The following is a 13,093-nucleotide window of genomic DNA, read 5'->3' on the forward strand; positions in this document are numbered from 1 at the left end:
CACTCCTTTAGCATGCAGGCTTAACAGTCCACAAGTCACTATTTGTGACTGATCACAATGAACTACTTTAGGTACAATTTTCTTTTAACCTAGTTATCATTTCCTTTCACTGCCCTTGTTTAAAATTAGATCAAGACAGCACGTAGCCCAAACTAGTCTGCAAAAAGATATAGTATTCCTGTAATAGATACTCATAAGGTGGCATATGCCACCAGGCTCAGCTATAGAGCAGAGATCTCCAGCAGGAAGCATTTTGTTGCCTTTTCCCAAATCATAATCCACACCCTATTCTAGAGCTAGCAGGACTGCACAGGAGAAGTAGCTATTGCTGGCCCCCTACCCTCCTCTGCAGATAGCAAGTTTATAGTGGGAAAACCACTAACAACCCTCTTCTATCCATTGTGGCAAATTGCCGGCACTACTTTGATGGGTCTCGTGCTTTCTCTTCTTGGGGAGGGTTCAGGGCACCATTTCTCGCCCCTGAACTGGGGTATTAACTGCCCCACTAGTGTCCTAGAGGAGGGGAGTGGAGAGGGATGGACCCAGGTCAGCCCTCTACTCCAGGTCCCAGCCCAGGGGCCCTAGGGATAGCGATAAACTGCTTGAACTAGCGGTTCCTTCCCCTGGGCTACTTCCCTCTCCTGCCCTTCAGCTTGTGGGGCTTCCTGCCCTCCCTCTGCACAAACCCGGTGTCCCTTTACCTAGGGTCTTGGTCTTCTTAGTCCACCACAGCGCTTCTCCAAACTCTCCTCTTCTTCCCCCCAAACTGCTCTCTATTCCAACGCCAATTCACTCTGCTTCAACTCCTTCCTTTGTCTGATTGAAACGGGTGGGGGGGGGGTTATCAAGTGACTGGCTTCAGGTGCTTTAATTAATCTACAGGAAACTTTCTTCCCTCTGCAGGGAATAAGGCTCCCTTCTAACACTCTCCTGCTGCCCTCTGGCCATGCTGTATCACACCATCTATAGCTAGGAATTTTATACCATGCTCATCCTCATGATATCTTGAGTACCTGACAAATTCTAAAAGCAAACACAAGCAATTCCTCATTCCCTCTCTACCCTACCCAAAGAAACACATATTTTGTTTTCCTATTTTTTGTTGTGATGTTGTGGGAAGGCTGAGTTGAAGACAGAAATGATTTGGTATTTCTACCCAAAGTAGGGAGATTCGTGGTGATTCCTTAGAGCTGCTGTTCATAGGATTCTCTAGCAATTCGGAATAAAACATTTTCCAGCATCACGAAAGCCATATTTATCCTTATATAGAAATTATACATTATGTGCATTAGCACATAAAGTGACCCACTATCACCAAATATGACAGCCATAGTCCTCACCCCACTTGCAGCCACTGAACACAAGCAAAACAAAGAAGCTAACCTAGCTGTATTCTCAGCTTCCCCCTGAGCGGGCTATTCTTCAGGAGCCCGAGGTCTTCCGTTCTCCCGTCTTTCTGAAGAGTTAACTCAGACTCTTACTCAGGTGTTGCTGTAACTCTCCCCCACATCCATGCACAGAATCCTCTCACTCATATACGGGTCGATGGGGAATCAGGACCCTGAGACCTCCAGTCCCTAGGAGCAATGGGGAGAGGCCAATGTTCAAGGTCAGCCTGAATGACAGGTCGGGCAGGCTAATCAGGGAGTCAGGAGGCCAGGGAGGTCCCATCCTCAGTGTGAGCTGGAATTGCCTGAGTCAGACAGAGTGGGGCCAAGCTAAGGAGAAAGCAGGGGCCCAGGCTGAGCTGGGGAGCAGAGCTGTGCCAGATCCAGAGAGAGCAGACCCTGTCCTGGGAGCAGAGCTGCAGCCCCAAAGCCAGAGGCACAGCCCAGAGAGAGCAGACTTGCCCTGGGAGGAGAGCTGCAGCCACCAGAGCCAGAGGGGACAGAAAAGCAGCCCAGAAAGCAGGTCAGTGCTGGGAGCAGAGTCACAGAAGCAGCCTGCAGAGCAGACCTGTCCTGGGAGCAGAGCTGTAGCAACCAGAGCCAGAGGGGCCAAAGAAGCAGCCCAGGGAGCTGGAGGCAGAGCAGCAGCAGCAGTGCAGAGACAGAGTGGTGCAGCTGGGGCCGGAGCAGTCCAGAGCTGGGTGCAGTGAGCAGCTGGGGAGAGTGAGGGGGGCCCTGGGCAGCGGGCCCAGCACAGGGAGACGCCTCAGCCAAGAGGCTTTGCAGGCCAGGCTTGGATCGTAACCCCGACAGGGTGGGTGGGCCACTGGGAAGAAGGGTCCTACCACTTAGAGCTTGAGAGCATGTGGCCACCACCAGAGCAAGTGTCCAACCCACAGCATCCCTACAGCACAGCCAGGGCCTGACAAGGAACAGACTGTGAAGTGCCCTGACATTCCAGAGACACTGTTTGTGATGTTCCCTGCCACGGAGCGGGGTGATGTGTTTCCTTTAACCTTTCCCATTTTTCCTTATTCTTTTTAAAATTAATTGTTGATTAAATAACTTGCATTTGCTTTAACTTGTATGTAATGGGCAGTGGGTCAGAGAAGTGCCCAGTGCAGAAAGAGTACCCCGGAGTGGGGACACACTAGCCCCTGTCCTAGATGACCACAGCAGGGTTGGGGGTCGAGCCTCCCAGGAATCCTGGGCCCAGCCTTGTTGGGGTTATGAGGACTTTGCCAGACAGGAGAGTGGAAGGGGAGTCCTCAAGGGCAGGGAGGCCTCTGGGTAAAGGAAGTGGAAGCGAGGACTCAGATCCTTTCACTAGCCCATTTTACCGGGGTAGTGCAGAAGCCAGGAAAGTTCCCCACAATAGCGGGACTATTCCCCCGCTTACATGAGTCAGCTGGCCCAGGCCAGCCATGGTTGTCTACTTGCAGCGTAGACATACCCTTAGAGATGTGTGAAAGTTCAGCTGGAGAGAGCGAGGAAGTCTTGTGAACTTTTTCTCTGGAATCCATGATTCAAACACAAATACAAACAAACCAAATACAAGCAAAAATTCCATCAAAACTAAGAGTTCTCTTTAAAATGCTGCAAAACCTACATGCTCTCATTTCAAATCCACGTCGGTCCAAATTTTACTCAAAGCTCAGCCCTGGCTTGTTTATATTGAACTAACAGTGGCTGAATTTTGATTGTGTGACAGATCCTAGAAACCAGTCAGGTTTGCACAGTTTGGCACCGATTTACAGACCTGTCCTACTGTTCTACTTACCATTGTTTAGCAGCTGTACTTTGTCTCCACAGAAATTCTTGGCTTGATGCTGCAGTCCTTTCTCAAGCAAACAAGCCAGTCTCCAGCTCCCTTTACCTGGGGACTGTCTGAAAGAAAGTGAAGAAAAACCAAAGAAAACCCATAATAATAAATATAACTAAAAGTGCACTGTCAATAATAATACAGGTATTTGAAAGAACACCTTCTGCTGTGTAAGCTGCAGTACACCCCTTACTAGTTACAGAGATAACAAAATTGCTTAATTCAGTGTTTCAATCAGTTAAGGAAGAAGAATGGAAATTATTTTTTAAAAATACCACGCATTGAATTCAGAGTAACAACTGAATGATAGGTGCAATATCTGGCCTTAATGGAAAATATTCACCTACTTATGTATCTCAAAATGCTAAAACCTACATTTGCACATAAATCTGAAAATTATTTCAGTTGAATTTATTCCCCATTTTACCTCTCAAAAACAAATGTGCCGAGACTGGCTGGCTGGATATTTCGAGGCTCAGTTAGCTACTTTGTATAAAGCACTTTCACAAGTTTCATCTGAGGTTCTTAAAGTGCAACGTATGATTATTTCCACATCTCGATATGTATCTTATGCAAAACACCTTGTGACTTTAAGGATATGTCTATACCTGGAACTGGGGTGTGAGTCCCAGCTTGCACAAACATGGTCATGCCAGCTCTCATCCAAGGCAGCACGCTACAAACAACAGCACAGCCACAGTAGCACAAGCAGCAGCAGCCCAGTTGCCATCCTGAGTGTGCTCCGTCCCACCGCTCATTGCTACCCCTGCTATTGTCGCTACGCTACTATTTTTAGCGTGTTAGCTCATGTCAAGGTTCCTTCCCCACTCTGAACTCTAGGGTACAGTTGTGGGGACCTGCATGAAAACCTCCTAAGCTTACTTTTACCAGTTTAGGTTAAAACTTCCCCAAGGTACAAACTATTTTACCCTTTGCCCTTGGACTTCCACTGCCACCACCAAACTTTATCTGGGTTCCTGAGAAAACTTTGTTTGGAAACGTCTTTCCCCCCAAAATCCTCCCAACCCTTGCACCCCACTTCCTGGGGAAGGTTTGGTAAAAATCCTCACCAATTTGCATAGGTGACCACAGACCCAAACCCTTGGATCTGAGAACAATGAAAAAGCATTCCGTTTTCTTACAAGAAGACTTTTAATAGAAGTAAAAAAGAATCACCCCTGTAAAATCAGGATGGTAAATACCTTACAGGGTAATTAGATTCAAATCATAGAAAATCCCTCTAGGCAAAACCTTAAGTTACAAAAAAGACACACAGACAGGAAGTTATTCTATTCAGCACAGCTATTTTCTCAGCCATTTAAAGAAATCATCATCTAACGCATCTCTAGCTAGATTACTTACTAAATTCTAAGACTCCATTCCTGTTCTGTCCCCGGCAAAAGCATCACACAGACAGACACACAGACCCTTTGTTTCTCTCCCTCCTCCCAGCTTTTGAAAGTATCTTGTCTCCTCATTGGTCATTTTGGTCAGGGGCCAGCGAGGTTACCTTTAGCTTCTTAACCCTTTACAGGTGAGAGGAGTTTTCCTCTGGCCAGGAGGGATTTTAAAGGTGATTACCCTTCCCTTGATATTTATGACAGCCCAACAAGAAGAAATGGTTACTCACCCTTTTTATAGCTGTTGTTCTTCGAGATGTGTTGCTCACATCTAGTCCATTTCGGTGTGTGCGCACACGGCGTGCACGACTGTCGGAAACTTTTCCCTAGTAGCAACCCGTTGGGTTGGCTGTGGAGCTCTCTCGAGTGGCACCGATATGGCGCTCTATATACGACCCTGCCGGCCCGACCGCCCCTTCCGTTCCTTCTTGCCGGCTACTCTGACAGAGGGGAAGGTGCGGGGGAATGGACTAGATGTGAGCAACACATCTCAAAGAACAACAGTTACAAAAAGGGTGAGTAACCATTTTTTCTTCTCCGAGTGCTTGCTCGTATCAATTCCAGTTAGGTGACTTCCAAGCCTTATCTTGGAGGTGGGGTCGCAGTCAAGGTATTGCAGACTGAAGTACCGCTCTGCTGAAGGCCGCATCGTCCCTAGGTTGGTGGACAATGGTGTAGTGCGACATGAAGGTGTGCACTAAAGACCACGTGGCAGTTCTGCAGATCTCCTGGAGCGGTACATGGGCCAGGAAGGCTGTCGACAAGGCCTGCGCCCTTGTGGAGTGAGCTGTGATGGCAGGCGGAGGAACCTTCACCAAGTCATAACAAGCGTGAACACACGCCACGATCCAGGAGGAGATCCGCTGAGAAGAGACTGGCAAACCTTTCATCTGCGCTGCTAAAGCAACGAACAACTGAGTTTCATAGATTTATAGATATTTAGGTCAGAAGGGACCATTATGATCATCTAGTCTGACCTCCTGCACAACGCAGGCCACAGAATTTCACCCACCACTCCTACAAAAAAAACCTCATACCTATATCTGTGCTATTGAAGTCCTCAAATCGTAGTTTAAAGACTTCAAGGAGCAGAGAATCCTCCAGCAAGTGACCCGTGCCCCATGCTACAGAGGAAGGCGAAAAACCTCCAGGGCCTCTTCCAATCTGCCCTGGAGGAAAATTCCTTCCCGACCCCAAATATGGCAATCAGCTAAACCCTGAGCATATGAGCAAGATTCATCAGCCAGATACTACAGAAAATTCTTTCCTGGGTAACTCGGATCTCACCCCATCTAATAGCCCATCACAGGCCATTGGGCCTATTTACTATGAATATTTAATTACCAAAACCATGTTATCCCATCATACCATCTCCTCCATAAACTTATCGAGTTTAATCTTAAAGCCAGATAGATCCTTTGCCCCCACTGCTTCCCTTGGAAGGCTATTCCAAAACTTCACTCCTCTGATGGTTAAAAACCTTCGTCTAATTTCTAGTCTAAATTTCCTAGTGGCCAGTTTATATCCATTTGTTCTTGTGTCCACATTGGTACTGAGCTTAAATAATTCTTCTCCCTCTCTGGTATTTATCCCTCTGATATATTTATACAGAGCAATCATATCTCCCCTCAACCTTCTTTTAGTTAGGCTAAACAAACCAAGCTCCCTGAGTCTCCTTTCATAAGACAAGTTTTCCATTCCTTGGATCATCCTAGTAGCCCTTCTCTGTACCTGTTCCAGTTTGAATTCATCCTTCTTAAACATGGGAGACCAGAACTGCACACAGTATTCCAAGTGAGGTCTCACCAGTGCCTTGTATAATGGTACTAAAACCTCTTTATCCCTACTGGAAACACCTCTCCTGATGCATCCCAAGACTGCATTAGCTTTTTTCACAGCCATATCACATTGGCAGCTCATAGTCATCCTATGATCAACCAATACTCCAAGGTCCTTTTCCTCCTCCGTTACTTCTAATTGATGCGTCCCTAGCTTATAACTAAAATTCTTGTTATTAATCCCTAAATGCATGACCTTACACTTCTCACTATTAAATTTCATCCTATTACTATTACTCCAGTTTACAAGGTCATCCAGATCCTCCTGTAGGGTATCCCTGTCCTTCTCTAAATTGGCAATACTTCCCAGCTTTGTATCATCCGCAAACTTTATTAGCACACTCCCACTTTTTGTGCCAAGGTCAGTAATAAAAAGATTAAATAAGATTGGTCCCAAAACCGATCCTTGAGGAACCCCACTGGTAACCTACCTCCAGCCTGACAGTTCACCTTTCAGTAGGACCCGTTGTAGTCTCCCCTTTAACCAATTCCTTATCCACCTTTCAATTTTCCTATTGATCCCCATCTTATCCAATTTAACTAATAATTCCCCATGTGGCACGGTATCAAATGCCTTACTAAAATCTAGGTAAATTAGATCCACTGCGTTTCCTTTGTCTAAAAAATCTGTTACTTTCTCAAAGAAGGAGATCAGGTTGGTTTGGCACGATCTACCTTTTGTAAAACCATGTTGTATTTTGTCCCATTTACCATTGACTTCAATGTCCTTAACTACCTTCTCCTTCAAAATTTTTTTCAAGACCTTGCATACTACAGATGTCAAACTAACAGGCCTATAATTACCCGGATCACTTTTTTTCCCTTTCTTAAAAATAAGAACTATGTTAGCAATTCTCCAATCATACGGTACAACCCCTGAGTTTACAGATTCATTAAAAATTCTTGCTAATGGGCTTGCAATTTCTTGTGCCAATTCCTTTAATATTCTTGGATTAAGATTATCTGGGCCCCCCGATTTAGTCCCATTAAGATGTTTGAGTTTCGCTTCTACCTCAAATATGGTAATGTCTACCTCCATATCCTCATTCCCATTTGTCATGCTACCATTATCCCTAAGATCCTCTTTAGTCTTATTAAAGACTGAGGCAAAGTATTTGTTTAGATATTGGGCCATGCCTAGATTATCCTTGACCTCCACTCCATCCTCAGTGTTTAGCGGTCCCACTTCTTTCTTTGTTGTCTTGAGGAATGGCTTTGTGCGGTCGATATAGAAAGCAAGCACCCTCCTGACATCCAGCAAGTGCAGCGGCTGTTCACAAGGGCTGGCATGCAGTTTTGGGTAGAAAACTGGCAGAAAAATCTCCTGGCTAACATGGAAGCAGGACACGACTTTGGGACGGAAGGCCAGGTGAGGTCTAAGCTGCACCTTGTCCTTATGAAAAATAGCTTACGGAGACTCAGACATGAGGGCCCACAGTTCAGACATGCATCAGGCCGAGGTGATGGCCACCAAAAAAGCAACCTTCCAAGAAAGGTAGAGGAGTGAACAGGAGGCTAATGGCTCGAAGGGAGGACTCATGAGGCAAGAAAGGACTAGGTTGAGGTCCCAGGTTAGAACAGGGGGCTTCATCGGGGGATGAATCTTCTCCAAACCTTTTAGGAAGCATCCCACGATGGGGTGTGCAAACACCAAGCGCCCGCAAATGCCCAGGTGGAATGCCGAAATGACCTCGAGATGAACCTTGAGAGAACCGAATGCCAGGTGCTGGTCCTTCAAGTGGAGGAGATAATCCAGGATACACGAGATTGAAGCCTGGAGCAGGAGCACCTGCCTTTGGGCACACCAGATAGAGAATCTTTTCCATTTCGCTTTGTAAGTGGCCCTGGTAGATGGCTTGCAGCTTTCCAGAAGCACCTGTCTCACCGGGTCTGAGCAGGCAAACTCTGCCTGGTTCAACCACAGATACTCCAGGCCATGAGATGGAGCGACTGAAGATCCGGGTGAAGGAGACGACTGTAGTTCTGCGAGATGAGGTCTGGAGTGAGAGGTAAACGTACCAGTGACTGGACTGATGGCTCCATGAGGGTGGGGTACCAGCACTGACAAGGCCAAGCTGGGGCCACCAGTATGACATCCACCTTGTCCCTGCAGACCTTGAGAAGCACCTTGTGGATGAATGGAAATGGAGGGAAGGCATACAACAGTTGACCAAACCATGGAATCATGAACGCATCTGTGATCGAGCCCGGGATGTGGTCCTGGAAGGACCAGAAGGTTGGACACTTCCTGTTGGCCCTCATGACAAACAGGTTGATTCGGGGAAACCCCCAGCTGTGGAAGATAGAGTGAATGATGTCCGGAAGAATCAGCCACTCGTGCGTGAGGAACGGTCTGCTCAAGCTGTCCGCCAGTACATTCTGAAACCCCAGCTGGTATAAAGCTTGGAGAAGGATGGAGTGGGCTAGACAGAAGTTCCACAGTTGGAGGGTTTCCTGACAGAGAGGAGACGACTGGGCTCCGCCTTGCCTGTTTATATAAAACATGGCTGTAATATTGTCCATCAGTGCCACTATGCAGTGGCTCTACAGGCGGGACAGAAACACTTGACACGCAAGGCAGATCGCTCTGAGTTCCTTGATGTTGATATGCAAGGCCAGTTCCTCTACCTGCCATAAGCCCCGAGTCGTCAGGCTCCCGAGATGTGCTCCCCAGCCCAGCGTGGACGCGTCCATTACCAGAGTCAAATTGGGCTGGGGAGGGTGGAAAGGAACCCCAGCGCCCCCATCAGGGGTCCAGCCACCAACGTAGGGAGTCGAGGGTATGCCTCCGAACGGTCAGCACCATGTCCAGACTGTCGCAGCCCGGGCGGTACACCTGAGTCATAACCTGGCATGTTGCACCATGTAAGTGCAGGATGCCATGTGACCCAGCAGCCTGAGACGTTGCCTTGCCGTGGTGGTGGGGAAGCTGCAAAAGCTGCTGATTATCTGTGAGAGGGCCAGTTGCCGTGCCTCTGGGAGGAATGCTGTTGCTTGATTCACATTGAGCACTGCCCCAATGAACTCTATTCTTTGAGTCGAAATAAGGACTGATTTGCTGACATTGAGAATGAGGCCCAAGCATTTGAACGTGTCCCTGACCATCTGCACCCTACAATTCACCTGCTGGCAAGAGCGGCCTCGAAGGAGCCAGTCGTCCAGGTAAGAGTAGACATGCTCGTGGTGGTGGCAAAGAAAGGCTGCCATGATGGCCATGCATTTGGTGAAGATGCAAGGAGCTGTGCACAGCCCAAATGGGAGGGCCGTGAACTGATAATGCACCTTGTTCACCACAAAGCAGAGGAACCGTGTGTGAGACGGGGTGATAGATATGTGGAAATAGGCGTCCTTCATATCGAGGGCGGGGTACTAGTCTCCCGGATCCAGGGAAGGGATGATTGTGCTCAGGGAGACCATGCAGAACTTCAAGCTGACGATGCACTTGTTGAGTTCCCTCAGGTCCAGAATGAGCCTTAGGCCTCCCTTTGCTTTGGGGACGAGGAAGTAAAGGGAGTAGAAACCCTTGCCTTTGAGCTCCTGGGGAACCTCCTCCACCGCTCCTAGAGCGAGGAGGGTCTGAACCTCCTGGATGAGAAGTTGCTCGTGAGAGGGGTCCCTGAAGAGGGATAGGCAAGGGGGATGGGAGGGTCGGAAGGATCAGAAGTGGATAGAATATCCCACCTCTACCATGAGGAACACCCACCGGTCCGACATAATAGGGGAACATGCATGGTAGAAGCGGGATAGACAGTTCAGGAAGGGAGGATGACTGGCTGGGTTGTGGACTGGTAATCCATCCTCATGCACACCTTCAAAAGGGGCACGCAGGGCCCGGAGGGATCTTGGACTGTCCCTGTCCCTCCCCAGGAGGAGGGCGCAATGGCCTTCGCCAACTATATCTGTTCCTCCTGCGGGAGAAGTCCTGCCTGGGCTTAGCAGGGAAAGACCACTGCTGAGTGGTCTGCGGTTTGAAAGGCTTCCTTTGGGTCACGGAGTATGCATGCCAAGGGACTTAGTGGTGTTCCAGGAGTCCTTTAGGCTACGCAGTCTGGAGTTAATCTGTTCAGCAAACAGGCCTTGACCGTCGAACTGAAGGTCCTGAATAGTTTGCTGAACTTCCGAAGGGAGACCCAAGGATTGGAGTCAGGTGTTGCGTCTCATGGAGATAACAGACGCCAAAGTACACGCTGCTGAGTCCGCAGCGTCCAGAGAGCCCTGGAGGGAGGTCCGGACTATGACTCTTCCCTCTTTGGTGATGGCTCCTAATTCTGCCCGTGACTCTGGTGGGAGAAGCTCTTCTTCTTGAACTTCTGGACTGCAGACCATGAGCTGTAACTGTACCTGCTCAGGATTGCGAGCTGATTAGCAAGCCAGAGAAAGAGGCCCCCTGTTGAATAGGCCTGCATCCCAAGAAAGGGGAAAAAATTCATAGGCAGGAGTTGTAGACCAAGCTGGATGAGCAAGCATCTTAGAGAGGTAATTAAGAAAAAGCAGAAAGCATATAGGGAGTGGAAGAAGGGAGGGATCAGTAAGGAAAGCTACCTTATTGAGGTCAGAATATGTAGGGATAAAGTGAGACAGGCTAAAAGTCAAGTAGAGTTGGACCTTGCAAAGGGAATTAAAACCAATAGTAAAAGGTTCTATAGTCATATAAATAGGAAGAAAACAAAGAAAGAAGAAGTGGGACCGCTAAAAACTGAGGATTGAGTGGAGGTCAAGGATAATCTAGGCATGGCCCAATATCTAAACAAATACTTTGCCTCAGTCTTTAATAAGACTAAAGAGGATCTTAGGGATAATGGTAGCATGATAAATGGGAATGAGGATATGGAGGTAGACATCACCATATCTGAGGTAGAAGCGAAACTCAAACAGCTTAATGGGACTAAATCGGGGGGCCCAGATAATCTTCATCCAAGAATATTAAAAGAATTGGCACAAGAAATTGCAAGCCCATTAGCAAGAATTTTTAATGAATCTGTAAACTCAGGGGTTGTACCGTATGATTGGAGAATTGCTAACATAGTTCCTATTTTTAAGAAAGGGAAAAAAAGTGATCCAAGTAATTATAGGCCTGTTAGTTTGACATCTGTAGTATGCAAGGTCTTGGAAATAATTTTGAAGGAGAAGGTAGTTAAGGACATTGAAGTCAATGGTAAATGGGACAAAATACAACATGGTTTTACAAAAGGTAGATCGTGCCAAACCAACCTGATCTCCTTCTTTGAGAGAGTAACAGATTTTTTAGATAAAGGAAACGCAGTGGATCTAATTTACCTAGATTTTAGTAAAGCGTTTGATACTGTGCCACATGGGGAATTATTAGTTAAATTGGATAAGATGGGCATCAATAGGAAAATTGAAAGGTGGATAGGGAATTGGTTAAAGGGGAGACTACAACGGGTCCTACTGAAAGGTGAACTGTCAAGTTGGAGGGAGGTTACCAGTGGAGTTCCTCAAGGATCAGTTTTGGGACCAATCTTATTTAATCTTTTTATTACTGACCTGGGCACAAAAAGTGGGAGTGTGCTAATAAAGTTTGCAGATGATACAAAGCTGGGAGGTATTGCTAATTTAGAGAAGGACAGGGATACCCTACAGGAGGATCTGGATGACCTTGTAAACTGGAGTAATAGGAATAGGATGAAATTTAATAGTGAGAAGTGTAAGGTCATGCATTTAGGGATTAATAACAAGAATTTTAGTTATAAGCTAGGGACGCATCAACTAGAAGTAACGGAGGAGGAAAAGGACCTTGGAGTATTGGTTGATCATAGGATGACTATGAGCTGCCAATGTGATATGGCTGTGAAAAAAGCTAATGTCATCTTGGGATGCATCAGGAGAGGTATTTCCAGTAGGGATAAGGAGGTTTTAGTACCGTTATATAAGGCACTGGTGAGACCTCACCTGGAATACTGTGTGCAGTTCTGGTCTCCCATGTTTAAGAAGGATGAATTCAAACTGGAACAGGTACAGAGAAGGGCTACTGGGATGATCCGAGGAATGGAAAACTTGTCTTATGAAAGGAGACTCAGGGAGCTTGGCTTGTTTAGCCTAACTAAAAGAAGGTTGAGGGGAGATATGATTGCTCTCTATAAATATATCAGAGGGATAAATACCAGAGAGGGAGAGGAATTATTTAAACTCAGTACCAATGTGGACACAAGAACAAATGGATATAAACTGGCCACTAGGAAATTTAGATTAGAAATTAGACGAAGGTTTCTAACCATCAGAGGAGTGAAGTTTTGGAATAGCCTTCCAAGGGAAGCAGTGGGGGCAAAAGATCTATCTTGCTTTAAGATTAAACTCGATAAGTTTATGGAGGAGATGGTATGATGGGATAACATGGTTTTGGTAATTAAATATTCATAGTAAATAGGCCCAATGGCCTGTGATGGGTTTTTAGATGGGGTAAGATCCAAGTTACCCGGGAAAGAATTTTCTGTAGTATCTGGCTGATGAATCTTGCCCATATGCTCAGGGTTTAGCTGATCGCCATATTTGGGGTCGGGAAGGAATTTTCCTCCAGGGCAGATTGAAAGGCCCTGGAGGTTTTTCGCCTTCCTCTGTAGCATGGGGCACGGGGCACTTGCTGGAGGATTCTCTGCTCCTTGAGGTCTTCAAACTACAATTTGAGGA

Source organism: Caretta caretta, chromosome 9 (assembly GCF_965140235.1).
Source record: "Caretta caretta isolate rCarCar2 chromosome 9, rCarCar1.hap1, whole genome shotgun sequence".
NCBI lineage: Eukaryota > Metazoa > Chordata > Testudines > Cheloniidae > Caretta > Caretta caretta.